The sequence below is a fragment of the Hyaena hyaena genome, unplaced genomic scaffold (assembly GCF_003009895.1).
Source record: "Hyaena hyaena isolate Hyena2069 unplaced genomic scaffold, ASM300989v1 scaffold_1835, whole genome shotgun sequence".
NCBI lineage: Eukaryota > Metazoa > Chordata > Mammalia > Carnivora > Hyaenidae > Hyaena > Hyaena hyaena.
In genome coordinates, this window is record NW_024082470.1 from 161,395 (window position 1) to 174,041 (window position 12,647).

Consider the following 12,647-nt stretch of genomic DNA (forward strand, 5'->3'; position numbering starts at 1 on the left):
TAGCCAAAACATGGAAAGAGCCTAAGTGTCCATCAACAGATAAATGGATCAAGAAGATGTGGTTTATCTATACCATGGAATACTACATGGCAATGAGAAAGAATGAAATCTGGCCATGCGTAGCAACATGGATGGAACTTGAGTATGTTATGCTGAGCGAAATAAGTCAGGCAGAGAAGGACAGATACCATATGTTTGCACATATAGGTGGATTAGGAGGAACTTAATGGAGGACCATGGAGGAGAAGAAAGGGAAAACGAGTTGGGGAGAGGGAGGCAAACCATGAGAGACTCTTGAATGCTGAGAACAAACTGAGGACTGTCGGGGGTGCGGGAGAGGGGAAGGGGGGTGATGGGCATTGAGGAGGGCACTTGTTGGGATGAGCACAGGGTGCTATATGGAAGCCAACTTGACAATAAACTATTAAAAAAATGTGCTACTTCTCAGGACACCTGGGTGGCTGAGTCGGTTAAGCATCTGTCCGACTCTTGATTTCAGCTCGCGTCGTGATCTTGCAGTTGTGAGATGAGACCTGCACTGGGCTCCGTGCTGAGCATGGACCCTGCTTAAGATTCTCTCTTTCCCTCTCTCTCTGCCCCTCCCTTGTTCCCACTCACACACTCCCTCTCAAAAATAAATAAGTGAGTAAAAATGAATAAAAATAAAAGGTGTGTTACTTCTCAAGCTTCTGTTGCTGCTGGCCTTCTTAAAGATTCCAGAGACACAACAGGCCAACAAACCACTCGATTCAAATCAAACTATGTATCAGAAATGATAGGGTACAGCTGCTAATTGGTTAAACCCAGAAGGCAAATACGAGTTTAAAAGATTGAGTTAAACTTAAAAAATGTTTTTAAAAATACAGACTCAAATTACTTGATTCTACTGAAATTTATAAAACACAATATGTATGGAATTTGCCATGTTACCACCAGATGTCAGTGCAAGCTAATTAACATTTTTAGCAGCTTAAATACCTGCCAGTTAATTGAGCGAAGAGTCTTAAAATAGCAAAGTTAAAAACCAACTGTCAATGTTTTTGATTAAGAATATCTTCTTCAGTGAAGCTATAGAATAGTGTCAGTCCTTCAGAAGTTACTAAGCTAAAAGGGCCCTGGCCCAGATAAATCACATTATGTAAGTTATAACACATTGGTATTATCATCATAATTTACATGATGACAATAGCATTTCTCAGTGACCCATAAAAAAACATGATCTTAATTAAGTACAAATGCTAATCTGTTGTAAAGTATACGAATAACAGTATTTTTATAACTCACATATCATAGACAGCAGACCCAAACAAAACTCATTTGTCTCTGTGTGGTTATATTTAAAATCCCTGAAGAAACACATTAATTCCTAATGAATCCTAAAATACCTATAGAGTGTGATACCATTTGTTTTCTACAATGTAGGCTTTCGCTTTTAGCAAAAGCTGCTAATCTAATGGCAGTAACAGCAGCACCTCTTTTGTGGGGAGCACTCGCATTAACCCGTGAAATTTTCTATTTTTATTTTTATTTATTTAAAAATTTTTTAATGTTTTATTTATTTCTGAGAGAGAGATAGAAAGAGACAATGTGATCCAGAACAAGAGAGAGACACAGAATCTGAAACAAGCTCCAGGCTCTGAGCTAGCTGTCAGCACAGAGCCCGATGTAGGGCTCAAACCCATGAACCGTGAGATCATGACCTGAGCTGAAGTCAGATGCTCAACCGACTGAGCCAACCCAGGCACCCCAGCCCGTGAAATTTTTCTAACCCTGAAGCGTAGTTCCCTGTATCACACACATTTGAGTGTTCAGTAACTGATATTCAGAGAGGTTAGGTAATTTTCCTAATAAATAAAGGTTGCACAGTAACCAAAGTGACAGATTGCATTGATTCTAAGAGTATACTCTTCTCTTACTGCAGTACTCTTACCTCTAAAAATACTGTTCCATTGGGCCTGTATTGAAGAGGCTCATGAAATAGTCTTTCATTGTGCTTTCTCATGACACTTGGATTTAAAGCTATATTTTGCACAAAAGATTTCTACAACAATGATACAGACACAATTATATTAGGCTAAAAGTAAAGATTAAAAAGAGAAATATGTGTAAAATTACTTTTAAAAAGTAAAAGTCAGTTTCTTATAAGTTAAGAATATGTGTGTGTGTATATATATACATATGACGTATATATATAACATATATAACTTATAAGTTAAATATGCGCTTACCATATAACCTGGCAATCTCATGCCTGGGTATTTACCCAAGAGATATGAAAATATATATCCACACAAAGGCCTATAGACAAATGTTTATTGAAACGTCATTCATAACCATCAAAAGCAGAAAACGGCTCAAATTTCCAACAACTAGTTGTTGTTGTTGGATAAACACAATTTGGTTTATCCATACGTTTGAATGCCATTCATCAATAGAAAGGAACACACTACTGATACAGGCAGCAGCATGGCTGAATCTCAAATCAGTTCAACCAAGTGAAAGAAGACAGACACAAAAGGCTACATACCATAGGATCATGTATATGACATTCTAGAAAAGGCAAAACTATAGAAATGGGAAATATACTAGTGGTTTCCAGAGCCTAGGGGTAGGAGGAGGGAATTTACTGAACAAAGAGCATGAAGGAAGTTTGGGAGCTGACTAACATTCTAGATCTTGTCTGTGGGGATGGTAGTGATGTGACTATATTTATCAAAACTCTCAAAACCATACCCTGAAAATTGGTGAATTTTATTTCATGTAAATTTTGCCTCAATAAACTAGACTTTTCTTAAAAAATAAAAGTAAAAAACCTTTGGCAAAATTCAACATCCATTTATGATAAAAACCCTCAACAAAGTAGGTTGAGGGACCGTACGTCAGCATAATGAAGGCCATACGTGACAAGCCCCCAGCTAGCATCATACTCAATGGTGGAAGGTTTAAAACTTCACCTCTAAGATCAGGAACAACAAAAGGGTGTCCACTCCCCCTACTTTTATTCAAGTATTGGAAGTCCTAACCACAGCAATTAGCCAAGAAGAAGAAATAAAAGACTCATACAAACCATTAATAATGTCATTAGCAGGTGGGGCGCCTGGGTGGCTCAGTTGGTTAAGTGTCCAACTTTGGCTCAGGTCATGATTTCATGTTTTGTGGGTTCGAGCCCCGCACTGGGCTCTGTGCTGACAGCTAGCTCAGAGCCTGGAGCCTGTTTCAGATTCTGTGTCTCCCTTTCTCTCTGACCCTCCCCTGCTCACACTGTCTCTCTCTCTCTCTCTCTCAGAAATAAATAAAACATTAAAAAAAATTTTCTTTAAATAAATAATGTCATTAGCAGGAAAACTCATGAAAAGTTGAATAACAAGAGATAGAAGAGAAGTTAACAACCTAAACCCTTGCCTTGGGACACCTTACCTAGTCTGGGAATGCACAAGAACAGAAACCAGGGCTCACTATCAGATGGCCAACCCACGTGCCTATGACCTCGAGTGAAACATGAATGAATTAATGAAATTGCATTAAATATTTAAATTCTTTGACCTTCTTGAACTTTTCAAGCTAAAAAAACAAAACAAAACGTTTACCGTTTGGAAAAATCTCCTGCTGGCTGGCCATTAAAGGAAAGCCCATGTCTAATATGTAATTCCACTGGTAGAGAAACAGAGTTCATAAAATAAGCTTTATTACTCACCATTCCTTTAGAGAGGGAAATTATATAATTTGGCCAGCAGGTGTCATGCACTCATCTCGGAAAAACTGTCAATTATTCCTATCAAAATGCTCTTCGAATTAATGTTTGCCTAGTATTTTCATCTGTGGTGATTATGAATATTGTTCCTCTGTAAAAATGCTTAGAGGAAGGAAAATGTCCAAATATTCAATCTTTTTCTCAGTTTTTTTCCTCAGCTCTACTCAAATATGGTAATTAAATCTGTATACCAACATGGAAACCTCTTTTATTCCATTATGTTTAATGTCCTAAGACTTTTAGAAAACTGAGTAATGGTTCATGAACATTATTTATCCAGTTTTGGATAACTCAGTTTTTTAATGGGATTTTCTTTACTTTCAACATAAGTAGAAAGTACTTACTCCTGCATAAAGTCTTCCCCCTGGAAACTCATATGCCATAAACCTTTATATATCCTAATAAAGCAATTCTTTATGCATAGGTCTGTCTCTCTTCTTTTTTGACCACTCCCCAAGCTATAAATTCCTAGGAGATACCTGTGCTAAATCCCTAAGTATATAGCATCGTAGCTTGTGCTCAAAAATGCTTGTCGATGGTGAGCAAATAAGTGAAAAAATACTTGAACCAATTTTACCATCTCCAAAATGAGTGGTTTTTGGATGACCAGATGAAAAGAGAAAGGACCGATAGATGGTCAGATCAACAGAAAAGTTCAGAGAGACACATGGCTATTTTCCCTGGAGGAACATTTGGGACAATGTGGCTTATCAAACAAATTAAGAGCAGTGCCATATAGAACCCAAAAATTTGGGATAATGGAGTTGGTACATGGCGATGTAATGGACTAGCAGGAAGTCTTAACCTTTTTGTGCCCAATGCCTTCTTAACGTTTAAGAAAGTCTATGGATGCCTCCTCAGAATCATGTATTTAAAAAAAAAAAAACAACAAAGTAAAATACGTGAGATTATAAAGAAAACTAATTACAGTTAAGTACAGTTTTCAAAATATGTTTAAAAGATTTGAGATCTAGCAGTAGATTTGATAACTACAATAATTCTATAAAAGTGATGAGTGTAAATGATATTTCGAGAAATCTGTGACAACTGTAATATGATATGAAAATATGTTTTTGACAGTCACAGGTACTGCTAATCTTTTGCGGGTTTTGCCTACATTTGTAATTGATAAAAATGCTAAATTTCAGGCTAGTGAAATTCAAGTTGTACTTTTTCCTCCTTGCTAAATACATAGACCCTTTAAATTCTAATCATGAACCACTTGAGAAGGTCTATGGACCCCAGGTCAAGAACTCCTGGGCCAAAGGAAGTTAAAATGGTGGAAATTTTGGAGTATGAAGTCTGAAGGAACAAAAGAATTTTCCTTCTACCAGTAGTCTTCTCTCTCACTTTTCATTCATGAAGTTCACAGTGGTTGCTTCCTCACTTCTCATTTAATCTTTGCCCCATTACAGTAGGGTCATACCTTTGTCACTCCATGAAACCATCCTTTCCCAAGCCATGCCTAATGTTCAAACACAACATGGTCCATAGGTACGTCTCGATCCTTACATTATTTTATTCCTCTTTGGCTTTTGTACTGTTGACTACTCTCTTTTAAAACTTCTTTCCCTTTTGGCTTACCTCTTTCTTCTTCTCACACTCTCTCTGGTTGTTTTGCAACCTCCTATCCTGTGGCTGTGTCCTGGACGTTCCACCAACCTTCTGCCCCTCTTCTCGCTCTGCGATGGTCTCATCAATCTAGTCTACATCTCCAGGCCTAGCCTCTTTCCCAAACGTAAGACTCTATATCCCCAACTATCTACAACACAACTCTAAATGTACCAGGGTCCCTCAAACACTATATTATCCAAAATCAAATTCATCCTCGTCTCCTCCCTGCTTCTTCCCTACTTACTCTATTTGGCCAAATCGACACCATAATGCAAAGATTCAAAAATCTGGAAGCTCTTTTTGATTTCATCCTTTCCCTTACCCTCAGACATAAAAATAACAGGATCTCTCAAGCTAGTGCATCTTTTTCCATGTCTACTGTAACTGCCTTAGACATTTTAAGAGCTATCAACCATTGCTTATGATGTGTCAAGCACTATGCCAGTGCTTTACATACTCTCTTTTATTTAATCTTCAAATCACCCCATGGGGTAAAAATTATTATGCCTAAAATAACAAATGGGGAAATTAGAAGCAACAGGAGGGGAAGAACTAGCCCAAGGCCGTGGGGCTTTTAAATAGCAGAGTCAGGATCAGAGCACTGGTTTGTTGGACTCCAAAGCCATATGCCTCCTCGTTGCCCTCAGAGTGTCTGGGATGACCTTCCTAAAATCTATCCATTATGGCACCAATGAACTTCTTCCTCTCACAGGTAAATCTGACCGCATTAATCTGCTGCCTATAGTTTCGCAGTGTTCTCGAGACTCTTCACCATAGCGCTGAAACTCCTCTACTGGACTTCATGAATTCATCCTTGCTTACCTCTCCAGACTCTTCTCCTGCCACTGCCCACTTTGCACTCCACATTCAGGTGCTTTTCATTCCATCAGCACAGTTCCGTCTTCTACCCCATGGTACGTGTCTGCTCAGGTTGCCTTAACAAAGTACCACACCTGGCTGGCTTAAACAACACGTACTTATTTTCTCACAGTTCTGGAGGCTAGATGTCTGAGATTCAAGGTGTCGACAGGGTGGTTTCTTCTGAGATTTCTCTCCTGGGCTTGCAGACGGCTGCCTCCTCTGGCCGTCCTCACATGGTCTCTCTCTGCACATGTACTCCTCCTGTCTCTCTGTGTGTCCGAACTTCTTTCTTCTAAGGACACAGTCAGATTGGATTTGGGCCACCCTATAGGCTTCACCTAACTTAATCACCTCTTGAAAGGCCTTGTGTCCAAGTAGAATCTCATTCTGAGGTACTAGGGATTAGGGCTTCAACACATGAATTGGGGAGGGGACACAATTCGCCCCGTAACATGCACTCTCCCAGCTAACTCTGACTCACCCCTCTTGACTCTTCTGATGATGCCACCCTCTCTGGGAAGGCTTCTCTGGCTGCCCCAGGTCTGAGTTAAGGGCTTCTGCTGTTAATACGGTTACAGTTCCTAGGCTTTTTCATTATAGCACTCACCATGCTGTATTGTGATTACTTTTTTACTTCTCTGAAACCTCCATTGAACCACGCTCCTTGAGGGCAGAAACCATGTGCCACTGTTCATTTTTCTAGCCACAGCCCCAAACTCAGTATGAGGATCACATAGGTGTTTAATCAGCCAATTATTTTCCAAAAGCTTATTCTGCTCAGGGACTTTAAGGATACAGTGGTGAACAAGACCAGATAAAGCCTCTCCTCTCGTGGAATTGACATTTTTAGCAGGCAAACCGTAAGTATGTAAAAACAAACAGATAAAAAATAATTTTAGTATTGATAAACTAAAACAGAGTAATTGTTGGAGAGCAGGACTTCTTTGCCAGGGGGTTCAGGAAAAGCTGGAGGAGACATTTGAGATGCTACCTGAATGATGAAATGTATCAATGTATGATCTGTGGGAAGAGAAGAGGTTCCAGCACAGGGAACATCAAAGGCACAGGCCCTGAAGTGGGAAGGAGACTGGTAAGTCTGAGAGGCAGGAAGAATGCCAGAGTGAATGTAGGGCAGTGACTGGTGGTGACAGTAGAAGGAATGTCAGAAGCTTGAACTGTGTTCTAAGAGCAAAGGAAACCATTGAAATATTTAAGCTGGGGCTGGAGATGTGATGATTTATGCCCTTAATAAGATCACTCAGGGGGGCAGATTTTAGAAGGGCAATGGTGGCTCTGAGAGAACAGTGAAGATATTGTGGGCAATGATCTAGACCAATGGTTCCCAGTTGGAGGTGTTTTTGCATCCCGGGCCCCCCAGAGGACATTTAGCAATGCTTGGAGAGGGTTTTGGTTATCACAACTGCAGAGTGGGCAGCCTACAATCTATTAAGCAGTCAGCAGTGCACAGGACAGCCCCTCATGACAAAAAAATTATCTAGTCAAAGTGTTTGTAGTGCCAAGGTTGAGACACCATGATCTAGAGAGAAATGACGATGTTTGGACTGGGTGGTAGTAATCGTTGGGTTGTGAGAAGCAGTTAGACTTAAGGTGCATCTGGAGATTGCCAGTAGGCTGAACCAGGACTTATAGACAGATTGGATGTGGGCTCTTAGGTTTGGGGCCTGAGCAGTAGGGTGGATATTGGTAATATGTACTGTGATGAGGAACCCTGGGGGTGACTCATTAAAGCATAGGTGATATTTAAAGCTATGAGGCTGGGTAACATCATTCAGGAAGAAGGGCCTGGCAAAGCCATGGATCACACCAGTATCAGAAGTTCTGTGAGAAGAGACATAGCCAACACATAGTGCAATAGCGAGGTCCTTGGGAAGGCAAGAAAGGAAGTGTACCAAGCTCAGGAGAGAGGGGCCAGAGGAGCAGGGACATTTCTTCCACTGAAAAGTTGAGAAGCAAAGTCCATGAACAGGGATGTAGACAAGTGAATGGATTTCATAGTGGGAAAGAGAGAAGCTCCTGTCTGATTGCCTGATGTCTTTATGAACTAAGGTCGGAATATAAGTACCAGTTGAGTGTGAGTGTTAGTGTGTATGGGGGAGGCGGGGAGAGAGAGAGATAAGAAAAGATAAGATAAGATACCAGAGATTTGAAAAGAGAGGATGTTATGAAATAGTTGACTTGGAGAGGGGAGAAATGAAGTTACCATGGAAATGAGCTAGAATGGTCTAATAGTGTTTTGAACAATTTGAGATTTGCAGTCACAAATTTAAAGTGAGTTTAGTCAGTACAATTTCTGGATTCATAATTAGTAACTTCTATTGAATGAATAAAATGTCATAGTAACAGTAATATTAACATCTACCATTTCTTGATCATTTACAGTAGAGCATGCATCATCTTTTACAGAATACTCTTTATATATATGAATAATCTCAAACAATCCTATGCAATAGGCATTATTATTATCTTTAACTAACTGATAAAGAGCTAGGACTCAGAGAGATTAAGTAATTTCTTCAAAGCCACACAGTAAAAGGAGAGTGTTCAAAGCTGGGTCAGTTGACTCCGAAGCTCACATTCTTTACTAGCGTATTATATCCCACTCAGGCTATGGTTAATGAAAAATGCTGCCCTGACCAGGGTTTTGTAATTTCCTTACTCTTTTCAGAAGGCCAAAGATGTTAGCAATTCCAAGAGGAGTCGTGGGAGTAAATGGAGGTCATACTGAGGGCAAAATCACCTGTGGTTCTTTAAAAATGCATGATTGATTGGTACAATTTGCTCCTGTGTGATTTTTCTCTTTCAAGATTCTCCTTGAGGCTTACTTAAGCCCAATTTTATCTGTTTATCCAAATGGGCGAAGGAGGGCATGTGGAGAGGGAATAAGACACTGGAAAGGGAACAGGGTACAGCGTGTGATTTGCCCTCAGCCTCCAAACCCCCAGTGGGACAATCATGAGTTCTGAAAAGGGACGAAAATTACCTCTAACAAGGAAACATTCTACTTCTCCCCCCACCACCGCTTTCCACTTTGGTTGGAATAAGGATGTGAGGGTCCAGGAAGAGATTCTTGAAGACCCCGAGAGATGATCTGAAGAGAATACAGATTTGCCTTTGTAATTTGACTCCCAACTGTACGTTCAGCTCACTGTTACTCTTGGCAGCAGTGAGGCTCACCACATGACTGACTGCAGGGACAGCTTCAATGTGAATATGCCTGGTCCTTCTAGTCAGAACCACCACACAAAATGCTCCATTGAGTGTCGCTCATTCAGAGTCTCCACCAGCCATACTCTTGACTCCCTTCCTTCCAACAATTAAGAAATTTTAGGGCTTGTTGATTTTCTTGGTCTTTCTTGTCTTCTCTTTCTTTCTTCCTTTCTTCCTTTCTTCCTTCCTTTCTTTCTTTCTTTCTTTCTTTCTTTCTTTCTTTCTTTCTTTCTTTCTTTTCTTTCTTTCTCTTTCATTCTTTCTCTCTTCTCTCTTTTCTTTCTTTCTTTTCTTTCTTTCTTCTCTCCTTTCTTTCTTTCTTTTCTTTCTTTCTTTCTTTCTTTCTTTCTTTCTTTCTTTCTTTCTTTCCCTTCCTTCCTTCCTTTCTCTCTCTCTTTCTTTCTTTCTTTCTTTCTTTCCCTTCCTTCTTTCCTTCCTTCCTTCCCTCTTTCTTTCTTTCTTTCTTTCTTTCTTTCTTTCTTTCTTTCTCTCTTTCTAAGGATCCTGGGTAGAAGGAAACAAGGACTGAACAATTGCTAAATATGATGACTTTGCATATAGGAGTGCTGATATAATTTATATCACATGGAAAGTTGGGTTTGTTCTATATCTCTCTGTTTCAGTAATATTTACCTAACACTTGCCATTAACCACTCTAATGCTGCTCTAGTATTAAAAGCTATTTAAAAAACTTTTAATTTTTCTGACACCTTTGTTTAAGTGCTTATGAAAGATCAGTAATGCTCAGCAATTTAGAACCATTTATTAAATTTCTTTTTTTCTCTGAGTCTTGTTTTGAGTAATTTTTATCACATATTCTTTCAGCTTCTCCATCATTACAAAGTATGTTGATGAGGACAGGCCCTCTACTTAACACTGGGTGAGTTCGCATCTCTCTTTTACATGCAGTAGGTTAGGACCCTATGTATTTGGTTCTTCTCTAGGAAAGATTTAAGCAATCATTTAGCATTCCGCAAACATTTATTAAGCACTTTCTGCCTACCATTGTGTTAGATGCTTGATATGTAAAAGAGGATAAGAAATGGTCACTGACATTAAAGAGGCAATATAGCAAGCGTTATGGAGAGTACAAAGTATAGATAGCTCTATCTGAGGGGTAGAGTGGAACAAAAAGAAAACACACACAAACTACAGAACATTCTAACTTTTCTATTCTAAGGTGTTGCCACTGACCATTTCTTACTCTGACCCCTCATGACCCAACAGGGCTTTGCAGAGAGGCTATTGGCTAGTACCTTCTACCACCAGGGAACCTGGGTTCAAGAGTCAGATAGACCTGGGTTCAAACTATGTATCCATCACTCAGTAAGATGTGAACTTGGCAAGTTTGTTAGCTTCAGTGAGCCCAAATTTATGTATTCTCAAAATAAAACTTATCTCAAGGGAGGCAATATTAGGTAGTGGCTGAGAGGTAGAGCTCAGCAGTTAGGCTGCCCGGACCCAGGCAGGTGACCCTGGGCAAGTGATTGCATCTCTCCACTCTGCTGATCCCTAAATTTATGATATGGAGACCATAATTTCATCCACCTCATTGGTTCTGGGGTGCATTAAATGAAGTGCATAGAACAGTGCCTGGCATATTGTAAATGATCAGTAAATGTCAGCTATCACTATTATGGTTGTCGTTGTTGTTATTATGATATTCCTCACAGGGCAACTGAAAATCAAATGAAATAATGTATGCAAAGTAGCCAGCACAGTTCTTAACACCCAGTAATCATGCACTAAATGAAGCAAATAAAACCAAATGAACAAAATGTCATGTTCTCACCTTTCTCTCATCAAATCTCTGACCATGACCTCAACAGAGAGAGCTTTTAAAATGTTAAAACAGGGGTGCCTGGGTGGCTCAGTCATTTAAGCATGGGACTCTTGATTTTGGCTCATGGTTTCTGAGATCGAGCCCCGCATCAGGCTCTGTGCTGGGAGCAGGGTATGAAGCCTGCTTAACATTCTCTCTCTCCCTCTTCCTCAGTCCCTCCCCTGTTCGTGCCTGCAGGCACACATACACACTTGTTCTCTCTCTCCCTCTGTCTCTCTCAAATAAACAAACAAACAAATAAATAAAATGTTAAACTAGACATATCACAGTTCTTCTAATAGTTTCCAGAGGCTTTCTGGCTCACTCAAAATCAAACGCAAAATCCTTCAGGTGTCCTGTAAGTCCCTAAAGGATCTGGTCTTGCCCTCACCCCCTGACCTGATCGTCTACCACTCTATGCCTCACTTACCTGCCTCAGCCTCACTGGACCTGGGCTGGGCTGTGAACACACAAGGCCGACTGCGAGCACCTACCTTGACCGTTCCTTTCCCCAGGAAGGCTCTTCTTTCCTTGGATGCCAGCGTAGCTGGCATCTTCCACCTGCTCACACGGTTCCTTACCAGTGAGGCCATCCTCATCCTGCTGTCCTTTTATTCTGCACGCGTTGCTGCTTAGGACTCTGTTATTTGATATACCCTATTTTTTACCTGTCTCTTTATCTAGTTCTGTCTTCTTTCACTAGTCAGTAACTTTAGCAACTTATAATTTGCTAGACATCTCTGTTTAAATCCCTACTGATGATCACTTACAAAAACTGACTACAATCTGGGACTTGATGCAAAGGTTGACAAATTTCAATTTTTTTCAAAACATGTTTAGTAGCTACAACTTAATTAAATGAAAAGTCAACGATAAAAGACAAGGAAAAATTTGTTCTTTACTTGGAAAGTAGAAATTAAGATGTGTATTACAAGTAGTTATAACTAAAAATAATAAAAATATTCCATATCAAAATATAAGGGACCAACAAAAGTAGTTTTTAGAGAAAAATATGTAGCTTTAAATGCTATATTAAAAAAGAATAAATAAACTGTACATGCAACCTAAAATGTTAGGAGAACAGAAGAAAAACAGTTAAGAAGAACTTTTTAAATGTTTATTTATTTTTGAGAGAGAGAGACAGATAGAATGCAAGCAGGGCAGGGGCGGGGGGGGGGGGGGGGGGGGGGGAACTGAGAGACACAGAATCAGAGACAGGCTCCTGGCTCTGAGCTGTCATTACAGAGCCCGACTCGGGGCTCAAACCCACAAACTGTGAGATCATGACCTGAGCTGAAGTCGGATGCTTTAACTGACTGAACGACCCAGGTGTCCAGAAAAGCAAACATTTTAAGAAAGAATATAATAAAG